Consider the following 19294-nt stretch of genomic DNA (forward strand, 5'->3'; position numbering starts at 1 on the left):
TTGACTCTGGTCTTCTCATGCATGCACACACATGTGCACCGAACTGTATTCAGATGGGTCACATGCACAGGGGCACACACACACACACACACACACACACACACACACACACACGAGAGAGAGAGAGAGAGAGAGAGGAAGAGAGAGAGAGGGAGAGAGAGAGAGAGAGAGAGAGAGAGAGAGAGAGAGAACTGAGCATAGGAGTACATGGGGTGCACGTGACTTCCCCCTCTGCCCTGTGTGTGTAGATTTGATGACTCTGAGTTTTCCTCGGCAAAAAGTCAATGAGACAATTAAGTCCCTGCCCATTTTTCCTCATCCTGATCTCAAACAGTGTTTAAAAAGGCTTGCACCACACTTTCCCTGCCTGGCTTTGTTAATAATTCATGCTCTTGCCTTCTTTAGTTCTTTTGTCTTTGCTGCCTACACTCAGTGGGTACCCTCAGACTCTCACTGGCCTTCCTGAAGCTCCATCCTTACAAATGGCCCAACAGCCGTTTGGTGAGTGACCATGATCTGGGGCCAGCCACCTTCTCTTTAATTTCCATCCAAACCTCACTTTGTGACCTGCTATGCTTGTCTCATTCCTTTTACCCAGGGTCACTGTGGCTAACCCAGAGGAGGAGACTGTGTCATTACTGATGGTGTGGTAGTGTGGTAGTGTGGTCTGTGGGCCAGTGACCTGACTGTGGTCTGTGGGCCAGTGACCTAGGTCTCTTCTTAGAGAGGGGTTCTTCAGCCTCTACATTTGAAGAATGAAAAATGTTCTATGGTGGGGACAGTCCTGGCTATCATGGGGTGTTTGACAGCATCCTCATCCTCTACACATTAGATGAAAGCAGTGTATCCGTCTCCAGTTACATCAACCCAACCTTCCCCAGACATCACCTGAGGTCCTCTGGGTCTAGGACGCCCCAGAGAACACAGCTACCTATGAACCTTTAAAATGCAAGAACCCCAGAAAGTCCTAGCCCTAGACAGTTCCAAGAGTCAAAACTGCATTTCTTCAAGAGCCCAGCTGGGTCAAAACTACCAAGCTACAGGGCCAATTTCCAAACCCAACTCCATAAGGAAATTACCTAGGAATGTCAAGAACCATCCAATGTTAGGACCCCATCCCTAGGAGACTCCTAGTGAGTTGTGGGTGCAAGGTGGCCACACTGTTATTTGAAAGATCTGTATTAAACCACCATGGGTCACAAGTGGGTGTTGTTGTTGTTGTTTTGGGTTTTTTTTGTTTTTTTGTTGTTGTTTTTTGTTTTCTCTTTTTCAATTTGCCAAGTTGTGACTGTTTATTAACTGACCAGGTAATAAAAATACCACGGGCAATACCTCAGTTCATCCGTCTAATAAGCCCGTCTCTCTGGTCTTCCCTGTTGCCATCATCTCCACCTTCTAAAACGTGAGTTGTCTTTTTCTTCATTCCATCGCATGCAGAAGATAGTTTGAAGGGCCATAGGAAGCTATTTGCCTCCTTGAAGCATTTCCCAACTGTATAGATCTCATGAATTAGATCCTCCATGCAGATGATGCCAAATTTACCAAGAGATCAAGCAATCAAGGAATTATCTGTCAAGGCAATCTGCTTTTTACTGATTTTGCCATAGTCTTGCTTGTAGATGAGCTCATTTACTGACTTCAGGTTGGGGTACCTGCAACAGGAAAATAAGGTAAGTGATCAAGGAAGAGCATAGTCTAAGCGCCTAAATTGATCTCATGACGAAGCTAACCCACTAAACAGAAAACTCACCCCCATGCAATGTGTGGTTCCACAGTCCTCAGCGTGTTAACTGAAGCCTTGCTGAGCTTAACAAAGGTGCCATTGAGGATCTGCCGAGAAGACGAAGCAACTGCAACACCTTGCACACCCTTGGGCTTACTCCATTGATAACTTGGAGTCTGATGACGAAGGCCAATTTTGGTTCTGTTGGGCACATAGAAGTTCCCAGCTTTCCTTGCCATCCAAGCCATGTGAATCTCAGTCCAGTACATCTGTCTGTACTCCTTGTGATAGTGCTTTGCCTTCTCATAGATGAGCTTCCTCCTAGCCTTTCGCAGTGTCTTCAGGGCAAACTTCTTCCTCGGGCGCTTCACCTTCAACTCTGTGAAATTCCTCTGCTTTTCTTAAGGGTTCCTGGGCAGCATCAACCATCTTTTTCTTCTCTGCTATAGCCTCCGTGGTTCCAGCCAGAAAAGGATGGGTCACAAGGTTTAACCACAATGTTCACCTTTTTCAGATGGGGTAACTGTGGCCCAAGAGTATCCAGGAACTTTCCCCAAATGGAAACCAATGGCACCAAGATTCATGATGTAAATTTTTACAATGAATTATCCTTGACACTGCTCCCAAAGTCCCTTCTGGTGCCTCTGGTAAGATTGGTCCCACTGCTTATATGTTTCTCATTTAACTTCTGATTGGAGGGTAAAATGTCAAGTGTAAACATGATCATGTACTTCTTTAGAACTTAGTACATCACCTTGCACATGGTGGAGAGGCAACACTGGAATGAGCAAATGCATAAAGAAAATGTACACACAGTATACTGCAGGACTTAGCACCCATCCTACTAATGTCAAAATCTAATCCATGCAAAACACTACCAGAGTCAGGAAAAGTGACAGGTGTCCCATCTTGGCTCAGTGCAGCTTAGAACAGCTCCTTCTACCTGGTGCTAATGAGCCTTTCTGCTCAATATATGGTGGCAGGAACCCCTGGGGCTGAGTTTCAGATTCAAGCATTGTTCTGTCTAGTTTTAAGTGTCAACTTGACATGACCTAGAATCATCTGAGAGGGAAGCCAACATTGAAGAGTTGCTCATATTAGATTGACCTAAGGGTATGTCTTTCAGGAATTGTCTTGATTATTAATTGACATAGGAGGGCCCAGTCCACTGTGGGTGGCACCATTCCCTAGGCAGGTGGTCCTGCATTCAGTAAGGAAGCAAGATGAGCATGATCCAGTGAGTGAGGCAGAGAGCAAGCAGCATTCCTCCATGGTTTCTGATTCAAGCTCCTGCCATGACTTCTTTCTCAGTGATGGACTGTGAACTTGAAGTAAATCCCAAGTAAATGTTTTTCTCCACACAGTTGGTTTTGGTCTTGGTATTTGGTCCAGCAACTGAATGAGACTAAAAAGGTAGTAATAAGAGTACCATCTTCTTAAAGGGAGCCTTTGTCCATCAAGGGGTGAACCTGACACTTGTCTCCAAACCACATATCCTCCTATGTGGCCAAACCAACCACATTATCAATACACAATTACACCAACACTCAGAATGGCAGTAAAGTTCTTAAGTACTCTGAGCTAGATTTCAACAGGACTATGTGTCCTTGCCAAAGGCAAAATAAAACCATTTCTCTTTTATGAACACACTTGAGAGGTGGCCAAGCATATATACTAGTGTCCAGATGGCTCAGAACCTTCACCCAAGTCCACAGTCCTCTCCAGTTTATCACATTACGTTCAGGAGCTAATGTAAATGGAGGCAGGACTTGACCATGATGATGGACAGCAAGAAATGTCTTAGGGAGATGTATCTGGCAGTGAGGTAGAAGATGGGTAAGAATTGAGGAGGAATAGAAAAGAGATCTCCAAGTCTGGGTTCAAAATGGCTGAAGAAAAAAAGGTGTAGATTAAAGAGATTTTGGGAGACATCAGTGTCATGTAGTAGCAAGACACGAAGAGTGAAAAACAGAAAGTTTAAAATAATAGTTAAGTACAAGAGTCCCAGGCAGCTGTTAGGATGGGAATAATGTTCAGAATGGAAGAAGTGGGTACCTTCTAGAGCAATCTACTCTGTCCTCTTCCCTCCCCCTCCTCCTCACTCCCTTCTTCCTCCTTCTCCTCCTCCTCATCCTCTTCCTCCTCATCCTCTTCCTCCTCATCCTCCTTATAATCTACCTCCCCCTCTTTCTCCCTTCATTCTCCTCCCCCTTTCTAATCACCCTTCCTCTTTGGCATGAATTATTAAGCCAAGTTTCACAAGACATCAAATTGCTAGTTTTTAAGTCAACTGCTGTTAGGTACATTCCCTGTTTAACAACCAACCCCCCCCCCGCGCCCGATCTGGTTCTAATACATGCCCGCTATTCCAAAGTAAAACACTGGATCCCTCCCAAACCGATCTCTCCTCCCTTGGCAACCACCACTCTAATTGCTGCCATTTTGGTTACATCTGATTAGACTAAAAGTTTCATAAGAGTGGGGTCATGTCGCATGCAGTTCTTTGTAACTAACTCCTTTCCCTCAGCATGGTTTGGGGATGTATTGGCATTATAGTGTGCTTCAGTCTTTTATCTCTCCTAGCATGGGGGGACCACCATTTGTTTCTACATTCATTCACAAATGGAACGTTAGGGCGCTTTCATCCTCTAGTTGCAGACAGCCAATAGTACCACTGTGAAGGCATGCTTGCTTAAGTCCCAATATTCTGAATATGCTGGGCATCATGGAGTCACATGATGGTGTTTTACTTCTCTTCTGGGACACCCTCAACCTGTTCCCCAGGGTGGCTGTGCCATGTGATGTTCTCTGCAACAAGGCACAGAGGCTCCAATTTCCCTAGCACTGCTTCATCAACAGCCCTGTCTCTTCACTTCCTGCTCAACACCAGGAGATGCCAGTGTCCTTGAACATAGCCCAGGCACTTTGCAAATCAGCGTTCCTTCTCACCCTGCAACTCACCTTGACCAGACAAAGCTTCCCCACTCACTGCACCTTATCACAATGTGCCTTTGATCCAAATAAACCCAGGAAGGCAGCTACACTTACAGGCTTCACACATTCGACCCTTAGCCTTCCTCAATCCTGGAACTGCTCTCATGTCTCTCAGAGTGGCTGGCTGCTCTGCTGTGGTGATGATAGCTAGAATGCCCTCTTAACTAAGGTCTTCCCGATGACTTTGACAGGACAATTCAGCTATGTTGAGAAGGTGGTTGTGTTTGGTCCTGCAGACTATGGCAGTGTTAATCTGACCACCAACACCAGGAGGATTACATCACCTTGTATACCACTGGATCCTCCTAGTTATATAGGTATCACCCCACCTGCCAGTGTATGCTCACCCCTCAATTCTTTCTCAAGGATCTCTCGTTCACAAGTCATTATTATTTCTCCTCACCTCAGTATCATTTGGTCCAAACACTTGAGGATAATCTAAAGAGAGGAAATGCTTATTTTTAGCTCATCGTTTTCGGAGGGCACTGTCCATGGTTGCTTGTCCCCATGTGCTTGGTCAGAACAACATGGCAACAAGGGCACACGGCATAGACTGTCCTTCATTTCTAAAGGAACAGGAATCAGAGAGAAGGGGAGAGAAAGGAGCCCAAGGTAAGATCTGGTTTGTTCATGGGACAAAAGAGATGTGTCAGCATTTAAAAGCACCTGCAGTCACACTGGGCAGTTCACAGTAGCCTGAAACTCCAGCTACAAGAAATCTGTCACCATCTTACCATCTTACATCCTCTACAGGCAAACATGCAGACATACACACACACACACACACACACACACACACACACACACACACACACTAACATTTTTTTCTTTTTTCTTTTTTTCGGAGCTGGGGACCGAACCCAGGGCCTTGTGCTTGCTAGGCAAGCGCTCTACCACTAAGCTAAATCCCCAACCCACACTAACATTTTTTAAAGTGTTGTTCAAAAGGATACAGTCCCCGAGGACAAGCCTACTAGTGGCCTACTTCATGGTCAGGCACCATCTTCTAAAGTTTTCACAAACCTTTGAAAACAGCACCAGCAACTGGGACTAAGCACACCATGAATGGGCCTGGCAGGGGTATTTTTCTTATCCCAACCATAATCGTTTGCATCCAATGCCTTGTCTCCAAACGCATCCATTATACCCTGACATTGTAAGTAGGAAGAGAGGGCATCTGGGTGGAACAGATGTGAGGGTGCACGCTACCCTTCTCTTTCTTTTCTAGTGAGCTGCCAGTGCTGTGTTCAATAGCCAGTGCACTGGCCAAAGGAGTTGCGTGGCCAGATCCTGCTGCGTCTTCATTTTGTCTGACACACAACTGTCAAGTCCGCTCATTTCAAATACAGTGATTATTTGAAGGCCAACAATAAGCCCCTGCTCTCTGGCTCACTCTGTTTTTTTTTTTTTTAAATTTTGTTTCTTTCTATTTGAAGGTTTAGATCTTTTGAAAAGCCAGCACTTCACAAAGCAGAAGCAGACAAGTGAATACTCCTGACCAGAGCCCAGCACATGACCAACCATGAGCCTTAAAGGGCTCATCCAGCAGTGTCTGAGTAAAATCCAGTCACATGTAGTTAAGTGCACATGGGGTCAAGTTCGATACTAACCACTGGGACTTTTGTTCAGGGATCGGGGTCATACTGAGAAGTGGAGCTGAACCAGAATGACACAGCATCCTCCTATCTTTCTGTTTCCACTGTACCTCAGCCAACTCCCCCTGATCTATTTTTGAAATTTCTCCTCACCTCTCGTCCTTTCCACTGCTCCATCGAGCATCCAGAGTTCTCAGCCCCAAAGCAGGACTCACAGGTTCACTGTGCTCCTTCAAAATCTTCCCTGGGCTTCTGACCTCAACAGCCTGGGCTAATACATTCTGGTAAATGTTTCTTACAAAGGTCCAGAGAAGAAATAGTTGAGGCAGGTCCATAAAGTAAGTATCATGTCTTGGACAAGAAAATAGTCATAGGCAACATGCAAAGGAATACCTGTGGCTCTATAATTTATTTATAAAACACATGCCAGGAAGTAGCCTTCACTTACAAGCTGTAGTTTGCCACTCACACTCTGTACATGCATCCAGTGACATGTAAATGAGTATGTTTATGGGAGCAGGTTCATAGTTTTTGACAGAGTTAGGGTTCATCACGCCTCAACTGTTGATGTCTGAAGCTGGTCTCGCTCAGACTTTGGGACCAGCCCCAGCTCTGTTGGATGACTTTGGCTATTGATTTTTTTTTCATGCTTGATTACTTTCTTGTGTAAAATAATGTAACACAGAGAAAATTAGATAGTATGTAAATGTGTGAAGAAATGAATTCAACGCCACTTTGACATCATTAATGTAATCTCAGATGTGTATTCTCCACGATTACTTGAGAGATCACATCAATATTGTAAATCTTTGCTGCAATGTGTCCTCTGGGCACATGTCCTGTCTGTAGTCATAGCAATATAGTTTTAGTTGATTTTTAGTACAACCAACATCAGGTCATCTCTGGGAAGTGTAATTCTGCCTCTAATAAGATAGTTGTTCATTATGGATGCAAAATGGAAAAGGGAAGATGGGTCATAGCCAGCCAGCCAGATGATGATAGATTATCAGATAGACAGAATGACAGAAGATATACAGGCAGAAAACTAGGTGGGCGAAAGACAGACAGGTAGTTAGATATTGATGATAAATACATAGTTAGATAAATGGTTGATGACTAATAGATAATATGAACAAAGAACGTCAACTCCAGAGTTCTTCTGAAGAGAGGATGGACCATATTCCCTGGAACTGGAGTTACAGAAATGTTGTAAGACACCATGTGAGTGTTGGGAACCAAACTGTAGTCCTATGCAAGAGCACTAAATGTTCTTAATAACTAAGCCATCTCTTCAGCCCTTTTTAAGAAACAAACCATAAATGTAATTCAGGATGATAAAGCCTACCCTCTCTGTCAAAGACCTTACTTCCTGCCATTCCCGGAAGAATTATTATTTCAATATAGGAGCATGTACTGACTAGTTTTGTGTGTCAACCTGACACAAGCTGGAGTTATCACAGAGAAAGGAGCGTCCCTTGAGGAAATGCCTCCATGAGACCCAGCTGTAAGGCATTTTCTCAACTAGTGATCAAGGGGGAAGGACCCAGCCCATTGTGGGTGGTGCCATCCCTGGACTGGTAGTCTTAGGTTCTATAAGAGAGCAAGCTGAGAAATCCAGGGGAAGCAAGCCAGTAAGTAACATCCCTCCATGGCCTCTGCATCAGCTCCTGCTTCCTGCCCTGTGTGAGTTCCAGTCTTCACTTCCTTTGGTGATGAACAGCAATGTGGAGGTGTAAGCTGAATAAACCCTTTCCTCTCCAACTTGCTTCTTGGTCATGGTGTTTGTGCAAGAATAGAAACCCTGACTAAGACAGAGCATTTCCAGGGCATGCACTTTAGGCTACAGCAAGTGGCTATTCCAAGGCCGTGACACATGCATGAATAAACATATTTTTAAATGGATGCTAAAAGTAAAGCTACTCTTTCCCAACTTTGCCTTTTCCTCCTCTGTGGTTAAATCCTTCTCCACAGACATAAGTAAGAACACAGGTCGCTATAGCCTCAGCCATTTAGGACAGTGAGCACCCTGAGGAACCTACTCAGGTTTTCTGTGTATCATCAGATGTAAACATCTCATGGCACTTTTCTTCCTAGCTATTAAAAAAAAAAAAACCTGGTGATTGAAGGAAGGCAGTGGAGACTGCATTGAAAGGTTGACATAAGGGTTTCAACACCACCTCTTTTCTACTCTTTTGCTCCACAATATTTTTTTGCAGAACACAGAGAATTGTTCTAGCATTCAACAGGGGAAAAGAAAGTAGCCCAAAGAGTGCGTCTGCAATGCTATCAATTTTTTTTTCAATTGAAGCAAACAGTAGAACTGAGAATAGGAGAACCAAAAAGTATTAGAACAAAAAATAGTAACAGGTCCTAGTCATCCCCTTCTATGTCTTGTGGACATAAGCATGCTAGGACTGAGGCAAGGCTGTGAGATGCTTGCCTACACCTGCTCTCTTTTTCTTAGTAAATGTTACTGTGCTAACAAAACCATTTCAAGCCTCTGGTGCAGCTACGTGCAACCATATTGGGAAAAAAACAAAACGGGCTATCAACAGAAGTGGATGGCACAATCTCAAAACAAATGGCCACTTTGAAAAAGGGGGATGTCCTAAATTTCTTGTGTCCTAGGATGCATATGCAATGGTTAGAAATCAAAAAGTATAGCATGCCCTATAAGGAATGATGCTGAAGATAGCCACCAGCTTGTAAGTTACAGGCCATCACTGAGGAAAATCAAGACAGGAGCTCAAGTAGGAACTTGCAGCAGAAACCATGTTGCTTGTTTGCTGGCTAACAGGCTCGTGCTTAGCGAGCACCATGTATAGCTCAGGTGCTGCCCACAGTGGACTGGATTCTCCTGCATCAGATAATAATCAAGACATTCCCTTACAGACATGTCCAAAGACAATTCATAGGTAGGTCATTCCCCAATCAAGGCTTTCCGTCCGGATAACTAGGATGCAACATGTTGACAATACTTATGTCCTAGCTAATTAGAACAGACGCCAACTGAACTTTAATAAAACCGACTGGATCTATCTATGCTCTGTGTGACGTGCATAGCAAATATGGGTGTGGAGGGCCTGGAAGCAAGACAAAAATATAAGATTCCCCCATCCTTACCACCTCCTCCCCCGTCTTGCTTCTTCTTTCCTTTCCTCACTCCTCTCTCTCTCTCTCTCTCTCTCTCTCTCTCTCTCTCTCTCTCTCCCAATTCTGCAGTGTAACTGTTTGTAAAAAAAATATTGGATGTTCTTGGACATTGTCTCATATATATATATATATATATATATATATACATACATATATATATATATATATATATATATATATATATATATATTGCTCAACTCAGAAGGATTGCTGCAAGTGTAAAACCAACATGAACTACGTTGTGTGAGTTTGTGAGTTCTAGGTCAGGCTGGCCTAGAGTGTAAGACTTCAGGTCATAGAAACCAAAGGGGAAAAACAAGTTTATCACATGGAAGAAAAAAACATGTATTTTCTTTAAACTGCGGGAAGACCTAAAAATCAAGCATTGCATTTACACAAGTAGCTGGATCTTGCCATGGCAGAGCATGGTTTAACTAATGTGAAGGTCTTTAAACTCCTGGAACAGAGCAGTATCTGGTCTGGAATGATTCAGAGAATTCTCCCCAAGGTGTTTACGCCTGTATGTCTACAATACATCACCAGACACAGCTCAGTTCTTGTTAGTTTTCCTTTCGTTTGGGGGCTTTTCCAAACAGGACCTTCTCTGGTAGCTCAGGCTGACTTTGAAACACAATCCTCCTGCCTCAGCCCTCTGTGTGTTAGGATTACAGATGTGTGCCACTGTGCCCAGCTCTCAAATATGCTTTTAAAACAGTTTCTCCCTTAGCGATGTTTGTCCCTGGAAATGGCACCACTGAACATGTGTCATTCTGGTAACTTCCCAGGTCCCAAGCTTTTCTCTACTCCTCACCAGGTGACCAGCAATACAGCCACGGGGGTGCGTCCTGACAGCTGCGGAAGTTCTTGCTGCCACGGAGCTCTGTTTTCTCTCTCTCTCTCTCTCTCTCTCTCTCTCTCTCTCTCTCTCTCTCTCCCTCTCTCTCTCTCTCTCTCTCCTCTCTCTTTCTCTCTCAAAGAGCCAGGGTGAACTCTCAAATTTTGAGTATCTAGGGTCTAGAGGGATGGCTTTGTGGTAAGAAACTGTGTTGTTCCTGGAGGGGACCCAGCTTCAGTTCCCAGCTCCCATATGACAGCTCACAAGCACATGTAACTCCAATCCCTGAGGATCTTACGCCCTCTTCTGGCCTCCACAGGCATTGCATGCACATGATGAACTGCCATACATGCAGGAAAAGCACCCTTCCATGTAAAATGAAAATTAAAAAATCTTTTGAAAAAAAGCATCCACTCATTTTTAATCTGGTGAAAATGTTTCAAAGGCTTCCAATACAATTCAGTGCAAGGATTTCCCACTCCTTGCCCCACCCCCATCGTCTCTACCTCCCTTCTCTCCATTCCTCAGCCCTAGTTACTGACATTGTTTCTATCCCTACAGATGCTTAACTGACTCTTGCTTTGGAATTTTGCATCTGGAAGTCTCCATGGGTGCAAATCTCCATGCCCCTCCCCCAGCCCCCAGCATGATGCTCACATCTCTGCTGAATGTGACCTACCCTTTTCCCCTCCTCCACCCTCTCTTATTCCACCATTGCCATAACACACAATCGAGTATATGATACTGGGGGGTGGGGGGGGTCGGTTGGTTCCTTGAAATCCTCACTGGTGGACAGAAGCTTCCCGGAAGTAGAAACCTTCGGTGACATCTTCACGGTGGCATCCCCCATGTCTGGCACGTAGAAGATGCTCAGTGGTGGTTTATTACATGCCTGAGGACATTGGCTATGGCAATAAGACATTAAATTCAGATAGAACAACTTGCCCCTTCCCCTTAATTTTTTTAATGACTAAATTAAAATCAAAATCCTTACCAACAGACTTGCTTAGCTTAATCCACCCACCGGGATGTCAGCATTAATGGACCCACACCCCACACTCCACACACGCCTGGTTCGAACCTTGTTATCACTTCTCACTTCCGGCAGCTTGCTGTTCCACCACGACTTCTTCAGCCAGATTAGCCAAGAAGGGGTCAGCAATCAGTAGGGAGTCGCGAATGATAAAATTTCACTCACATTCTTTCTCCTCTCTTCCCTCTCTCCATTGGCATATGGTTAGGTCACTGGACTGCTCTATCTACAGTTGATGGGCAAACTCTAATTAAACAAGTCCCATAGACACACGGCAGGGAAGGGGCAATCTTACTGTCTGAGCTTTTTGGGTTTTTTTGTTTTGTTTCCTTTTGCCTAAGAACACTGTATCTGCAGACTGTCTGCCCACTGACAAGGCCCCTTGCCACATACTGTACCTTTAAGAAGATACAGACAGATGCATGGCAATGTGGAGAGTGGTCAAAATGTGCCGACGCTTTATTGAGCAGGAGAACTGTGAGTTAAATCGCTATTAATAAGCTCAGCTCTCTTCAGAGTCGCGAGATCTGTGCTGCATTTACTTTATGGGAGTTCGTGGCTTATTAAAGCTTCCACATGGTGCCTTTAACAAAGCACAGTCACTGTTTCGAGTTACTGAGTTGAAGACCCCTCATCCAGGAACGACACAGACCTAGATTCAAATCTCAGCTTAAGCCCCGCCCCCACTCCCACCCCCATCACCCACTTGGCTTTAGGTCAGTTACCCAATGTCGTCCTTGACTTTGCATTTTCTCAACTAAAGAAGCAGGGATGAGAAACAATTCAATCTGGGGAGTTGTGGACATGTTACAATGTAACAAAACACCTAATGAAATCATTAAGAGAAGAAGGGTTTGGGCTCCCAGCCTGATGGTGCAGTCCATCATAGCAGCAGGATTCTTCTCCCCAACCCCTGACAATATTTAATGATTAGTAAATCATGTGATATGTATAATTGAATGTATAAACATATAATTAAACAAAAATTTAGTGAGTGAACGAGCAAGAGAACCTGGGGCAATATGATTGTTTGGTTTGACTTTCCACCACAGGACCACAAAATGAGTATTAGATGTACCCACAAAATTGAGAATACAGAAAAAATAAGATAGGGGGAAAGATAGAAACTAGGGAAGAAGCAGGTTTTCAAGGCCATGGCCACTAGGGGCAACTAGAACTGTTGCTAGAACGAGAAGAGAATAGATCTCTGCTCGCCCCTCAGGTGGGGCCTTTTCACGCTTCCGGTGAGTTGCTGACAGTGGGCACCCATGAGAATCATAAGGGGGCTCACAGCTGGAAAGAAGGTAGGCTTGCATGTCAAAGAGCTGAGCTTCAGTGGCATGTGCAGTCGAGATTTAACTATTGAAAAAAAAAAAAAAAAAAAAAAAAAAAAGCTCCGGTACACGGTTTGCCATTAAAAATAAGGGGCTATTCGTGCAGGTCCATTAAACACACCTGTGACACAGCAGTGAGGGCACAGAGAGGGCACCCACATGTGACACACACACACAGCACAGCAGCTAACTTTTTGGCTTTCACTTCAGTGGCCTCCTGAGTAGTACACGATGCCCTCGCCCGCCACATAAAGTCACGTGACCCCCACTGAAGGGAGAGTCAGGGCAGCAGATGGAGGCACAGCTCCACATGTTGAGACCCTCAATGTATGACTGTTGCTTGGGATGAAACATGACTTTGAAACAGCCAATATCACATTAACAAGGTTTATGGCCCAAATTATCCTCTACAAAGAGCCATTTAAAATCAGCGATGGGTGAGAACAGCCTTCGCAATTTGACGTCCACATTCAAGCCCTCGATTGAGTTTCCCCTCTCAAGCTCCATTCAAATAATGATAGTCTTCGGATTAATGACTTTTCTATTCGAATGTGCCCCCCAGTCACGTGTTTGTTTTATTTGGGTGAGGGAGGGATGTATCTTAATTTCCCATAACAAGGGTTTGCGTGGAAGCTGGCACTTCGGGGGCATGACAGTAATCGGAACTGAGCTCTGTACAAGAGGAAAATTATATTACCGTCCAAATTAATTTGCAAACGGTCATGATGCTAATAAAATGCAGGCAGGGCTTTTTCCCTTCTGAAGAGATCCAGGTCCTCAACAACCAGGAGGAGGAAAGGCAAGAAGGGCATTGTAATGGCGTGCTGGGGAAAACCTGAGCCCAGCCTGAAGTGGACGCCCCTGCCCCCAGCCTGAAGTGTGGCACAAAACCTGGGAGTTTGGAACACGGCGGTGTGGGAGGGCATTTGCCTCATATCCAGTCGTGCAAGCTTGCTGTCTCCTTTCTTTAAATCAATTTTTCCACAAATTTTGAGAATTTTATACAGGTAAGCATAGAAATATGATCGTATATACCCCCTCTTTTCTATCCTTCAACTCCTACATTTTCCCCCAAGAAGCTCCACCTCTAAATACAGTCGGGTTTTTTGTTTGTTTGTTTTTGGGTGTTTCTTTTTTCGTTTTTGTTTTTGATAACTCACTAAGACTCATTAGTATTGTCCATACTTGCTGGTGTGGGGCCAACCACTGGAGTGTGGGTGTGCCACTATTCTCCTCTGCATCCCCACCCCTAGCAGTTATCTACTCCCGATAGCTCCTCCCCTAAATGGGTGGGGCCTGGACCTCCACCCTGCCCCCTCTGCAGTTATCCACTCCCAACAACTCCTTGCCTAAATGGGTGGGGCCTGGAGATCATCTATGCCACCTGTGCCTACTACATCTTGGCTGGCTTCATTTTGTACTGGTCCTGCACAGAGGTCCACAGTTGTTTTGAGTTCATAATCACGTTAGCCAGGTCCTATCCAGAAGACAGTGCTTCACAGAACTCCTTCCGATCCTCGATCGCTCTTACATTCATTTTGCCTCCTCTTCCACAGTGTTCCTTGTATGTTGGTGTGTATGGGGTAAAGTAGATATTTAGGACAAAGCTCTCTTTCCCACATAAGGAAGCTCATGGTTTCAGGAGGCTGGCAGGTAGGTGGTGATCTCCACTATGTTCCTAGAATCTCACCCAGAAAGGCAACAGGCAGGAAATATAGAATCATAGCTACGTGGCTACGCCATGAGAATTTTCAGAGCCCTTGTGTTCAGTGTGTAGTCAGGCAGGTGTGGCTGTGACCCCAGCTCTGCCTAAGTAGGAAGAATTTCCTGGGACTCTCAGAGTCTGCTTCCTTGAATGTGGGCCAGGATATTGACAGCTCCCACCATCAGTGGTTGGTAGAGCACACTAGGTAAGGTCTATTGCAAGTTGTCCCCTAGGCTACTGGCATTCCCAGAAGGTAACACTGTTCGGCTTTAAAGGAGGCTGGTCCCTGCCATGATTTGCCACCCTGCCGGGGCGGGGCAAGAACAGCTGCTAACAACACATAGATCACCTGGCCAGGGTGTGTTCTGATAAAGCTTTATTTGTGTGCACCTGGCTTAGAGCTTCATGTAGCTTCCACGCAGCTCAGTTTCCATTTCTCTCTATTCTCCTCCCTCCCCAGGCATTTCCAAGTGTAAGAACCTCCACTCTTACCTCACAAGCTCCTCAAAAGTAGCAGTGAGCTCTAGCTAGCTCATGGGCTCCAGCCTGCTGAAGCACGAACTAAGAATTTCTCAAGCTCCCTTCTATCTAGGAATTGGCTTCTTCTCCTGTGGATGTAGTGCTGGGAAGTGGGGTTAGAGGTAGGGGTGAGGATAGGGGTCACAGTCAAGACCAAGTTCAACCACAGCTCCCGCCTCATAGATATCTGTGTCACCTCTAACAGTTACTTCCTTTTCTGGGTATCTGTTTTCTCATTGGCCATTTGAGAAAGATGTGCCTTGTATTAAATGGAGATTAAAATCAGCCTATTACAGACCACCATAGTCAACCCAGCATCTGTCACGCAGCAGGTCATTGTCAGACGACCTGAGGGAAGGCTGTCTTATTTTGGAGAAAATATGCATCCAGACAAATCTTCTAATGAAGGAGAAGTTTCTAGAAAGAAGATGAAATTGACAGAGAGAAAAGTCTCTCTCATCTATGAGCAGTGTGCCAGGTACAGGATTTTCCCCAAGTATAGGAAGAAACAGCCGCCCACCGTAGTGACCCTGGATGTGTCTGCAAACCACAGTCCTCTTATTGAAACAGGGCTTGCCTGAGCAGAGAACACCACGACAGTGGGCTTCCTCAGAATATACCACTTCCTATTGGGGGCTGATCCCAGCGTAGGAATATTGAGGTAGATCACAGTTAAACTGAGGACTAGGTTCACCTCAGCTCATTGAGAGATTTTTTGAAAAGAGAGGTGGGGGGAGGAGGGGTGAGGAGGAAGAAATCAATGTGTGATGCCTTGAAAGTCCGCCACCCCCTCCCCACGCCAGCCCCACCACCACCCCCTAGGTCCTGCGGCAGTGAGCAGACTCCTGCCAGGTCCTGTGGTAAAACACCAGCTAAGCGCTTACATCATTTTACAATCAAGCAGCTCCAGATCTGTTTATCTGATCAGCCCCAAATTCTGTCAGAGCGTTGACATGTGCATTTCTAAATAATTTCAGGATGTCAGCCTGAATAGGCCCACAGAACGGGAAAGTTAATTATCTTTGACGACTTCGCCGGCTAATTTCTTATTTATATGTACCGAACTGGGGGTCTCTTTCATCCCCTCCTGTCACAAAGGATTTATCAATCAAATCAAGGCCTAAAATTGTCGGCCAAAGCATTCCAGCTTCCCAAAGGGACATTTATCTGGTTGAAATCTCGTGGGCAGCCCAGTGACAGAGGGTTGATCTGTAACAGAAGAGGGCCCGCTTCCTCTCTAGAAGGCCCCACGGGATGGTCTCCCCCTGACTCTCAGCGGCTCCCGCATGCTCCTCCTCTCCTTGTCTTTCTCTGACTGCACTTGTCATGGCCCTATTTTCGAATGTCACCATCTTAACCTCTGGGTTTCCGCTGACAGGCCCCACTGAGCACCAGAACCCATCCTGTCTGAACCAATCCACTGACCCTCACTCGGGTCAGGATGCCAGGCATTGACAGGCACTTGGATGGTGATGGTGGGGCCTCCATGGTCACTCCTGTTCTCTGACAGTTCGTCGTGTTCCACTGTCATGGTTATTTCCACTGCCCAGCTCCCTGATTGTACTGTACTAGTCAGAGCAATGGGCTGTGGCTCGGTGGGCCCCAGGAAGACCTGAACTGAGGATATTGCTCTCACGTCTGCCAAGTGCTTCTCCTATGAATAGCCCAGCTCCTGGGACAAGTCCTTGACAACTACGAAGTGAGAAATTGTTGGAGTATACCCTGTCCTTTCCCCACCTCCTCCAAAGATTCTGAGTATGAGAAAGGCCAGGACAACAGGTAGGTTTCCTGATATACACTCAAGTGTTTTGCAAGTACCCACCTCTAATGTTTTCTGAGGTGACCACTTTGTACAAGAGTCTCTGTCTTTCATGAACTGCCAAACTGACAAGTGGTGTGCATTCATTTCTCTTACTCAGCAAATCTATCATATATCTACCCATCTGTTCATCTGTCATATCCATTCTTATGTCTATACATCATCTGTTCATAGTGCTATCAGTCCGTCTATCAATCTACCGTTTATCATCTTCCTATCTCCCCAGCCCTTAATCACCCTATTTATATCTATCATCATGTACCATCTAGATCAGTCTCTCTATTCATTTATCTATCAATCAATGTATCATCGATCAATCATCTGTCTAATCTATACCAATAGTACCTTCTGTGAACCACGCTCTATGCTGAAAGAGTAAAATTCCCATTAACAGATTACCCATAACCAGAAAAAAAAAAAAAAAAAAAAAAAAAAAAACGAATTCTCATTTTCTCACTTACGCCTGGTGAACCTGCACTTGGGGCATTCTCCTGTTAGTCTGACCTTGAGAGAATTGTTTGAAGCCATTGACTAAACAGCCTTGGGAGCTGCAGAGGCAGGGAAAGCTGTGATGGTTTGGCAGGAGCAGGATACAGGAATCATGGCATGACGAGTATGGCGGCACTGCCCCATGGCCTGGTAAGTGCAGCACTGCTCTTTGCTCTTGGAGGAAGACATGAAATTAGCCATAATTGGCATCTTGGACATTCAAGGACACAAAGACATGGTACCTGGAGTCACCTGGTCTCAATTCTTCAAAGGCTCTGACCACATAGAAATAAATATGTGTTCTCCAGCCATGGCTCTCTGTCTCCATCACTGACTCCCTTCACGGGGACCTATGGATTATCAATTACATTGTACCATCCAGATGTTTGTGTAGACAAGGACCTCGTGAAAGAGATTGCCCATGGTCACACACTCCCACCAGGGACCAGAGGACATCACAGCCTCCCCTCTTCTGAAGGGGAGAAAACTTGAGAGTTAAGCAACATATGTTCTCTTGGCTTACTTCATTAAATGGCGCCCAACATGAGACAGAGGCTTTGGTTGGATGCCCTTTCCTCTCCTCCAGGTCCTTACCCCATGCCTGCTCCATAACTTTCCATTTTATAAAACTACTCCAAGTATCTAGCCCTCTTCCTTCCCTCATCTCTTTGGAATTCTCCCTCCCCCAGCTCCTGTCACTGTGACCTTTCTGTATACCTGAGTTTAATCTTTGTCCCCAAGTCAATCTATAGCACAGCTCCTCTACTCTGCCACACAGTCGTTTCCTGATTCCTCATGAAAATCTAGACATGTCCCAAGAAAACACAGGCACCAGTCTTTCATGTACAGCTTCTTCTTCACTGGGTTTTGGCAGTTATTGTGGGGGAGGTTGATGTTCCCATGCCATTGGGTTGTATCTTTTATCAGATAGTCTCTAGATTCCTCTAATCTTAATCCTAAGCTATGTGGGCTTGTGCATAGAAAAGTAACCTATGCCATTGTATGGACAAAATGTCAAGTCACAGAAACAACGAGATGATGTGAGGCGTGAGGGCAAGCCAGGTCATTGTTCATGCCCTTAATTTATTCAACTCTGGGAACAAATCAAGTGTGTGTGTGTGTGTGTGTGTGTGTGTGTGTGTGTGTGTGTGTGTGTATCTATGTTGTGTGCATCTGTGTATGTATCTGTATGCATCTCTCTGTGTGTGTATACACATATGTGTCTGTGCATCTGTTTGTATCTGTGTGTACATCTGTGTGTGTATGTGCACGCATCTGTGTTTGTGCATCTGTATGTGTGTATCTGTGTGTATGTGTGTGTGTTCTCTGTGTGTTCTCTGCGTGTGTGTGTATGTATGTGTGCTCTATGTATGAATCTGTATGTGCATGCTGTCTATGCATCTCTGTGTGTATTTGTGTGTTCTGTGTATAAATCTGTGTGTGCATGCTGTCTATGCATCTGTGTGCATCTGTGCGTATGTATGTGTATGTGTTATGTGTATGAATCTGTGTATATGTGAATGCTGTGTATGCATCTGTGTGTGTGCCATGTATGTACCTATCTGTATTTGCTGTGTATCCCCCCTTTCTCCTTCTCTCCCTGTTTCTCTCACCCTCTCCCCTCTCTCCCTCACTCTCTCTCTCTCTTTCTTTCTCTCTCTTTCTGTGAGGGAGAGACAGAAAGAGAAAGAAAGAGAGCAAGCTCAATATGAAACTTGGAAAGCACCCACAAGTCCTCAGAAAATAAAGAAATGAGATTTTTAAATTACTTTTTCTTTATTTGTTTATTTGTTTAATTTGTTTATTTGTTAAATTGTTTACTTGTTACAATGTATCTTATGTACACACTCTGCCCCCATCCCACCTACTCCACTAGTCGCCCCACACACCCCCCTCCCACCTTATGTGCTCTCTTTTCTTTTACTAATAATCCATCAAGTATGATTAATGCTGTCCATATGTGGATGAGTATGGGCCAGCCACTAGGGTATGGGCAACTGACCTGCAAAGTAAAGTGCCTCTCCCTCCTCCAGGAACAAATAGCTCTTCAGCTAGGGCAGGGCCTCGGGAGCTCCTCCCCACTCCCTACTAGACT

The 19294-nt window shown here is 45.0% G+C and overlaps 1 pseudogene; it reads right to left on the bottom strand.

Moving 5' to 3' along the window:
- Positions 1-1333: 1333 nt before the first annotated feature.
- On the bottom strand, positions 1334-16422 carry Rpl7-ps12 (ribosomal protein L7, pseudogene 12; annotated as a pseudogene).
- Between the last annotated feature and the right edge of the window lie 2872 nt (positions 16423-19294).

This window comes from Rattus norvegicus, chromosome 19 (genome assembly GCF_036323735.1).
Source record: "Rattus norvegicus strain BN/NHsdMcwi chromosome 19, GRCr8, whole genome shotgun sequence".
In the NCBI taxonomy this organism is placed as follows: Eukaryota; Metazoa; Chordata; class Mammalia; order Rodentia; family Muridae; genus Rattus; species Rattus norvegicus.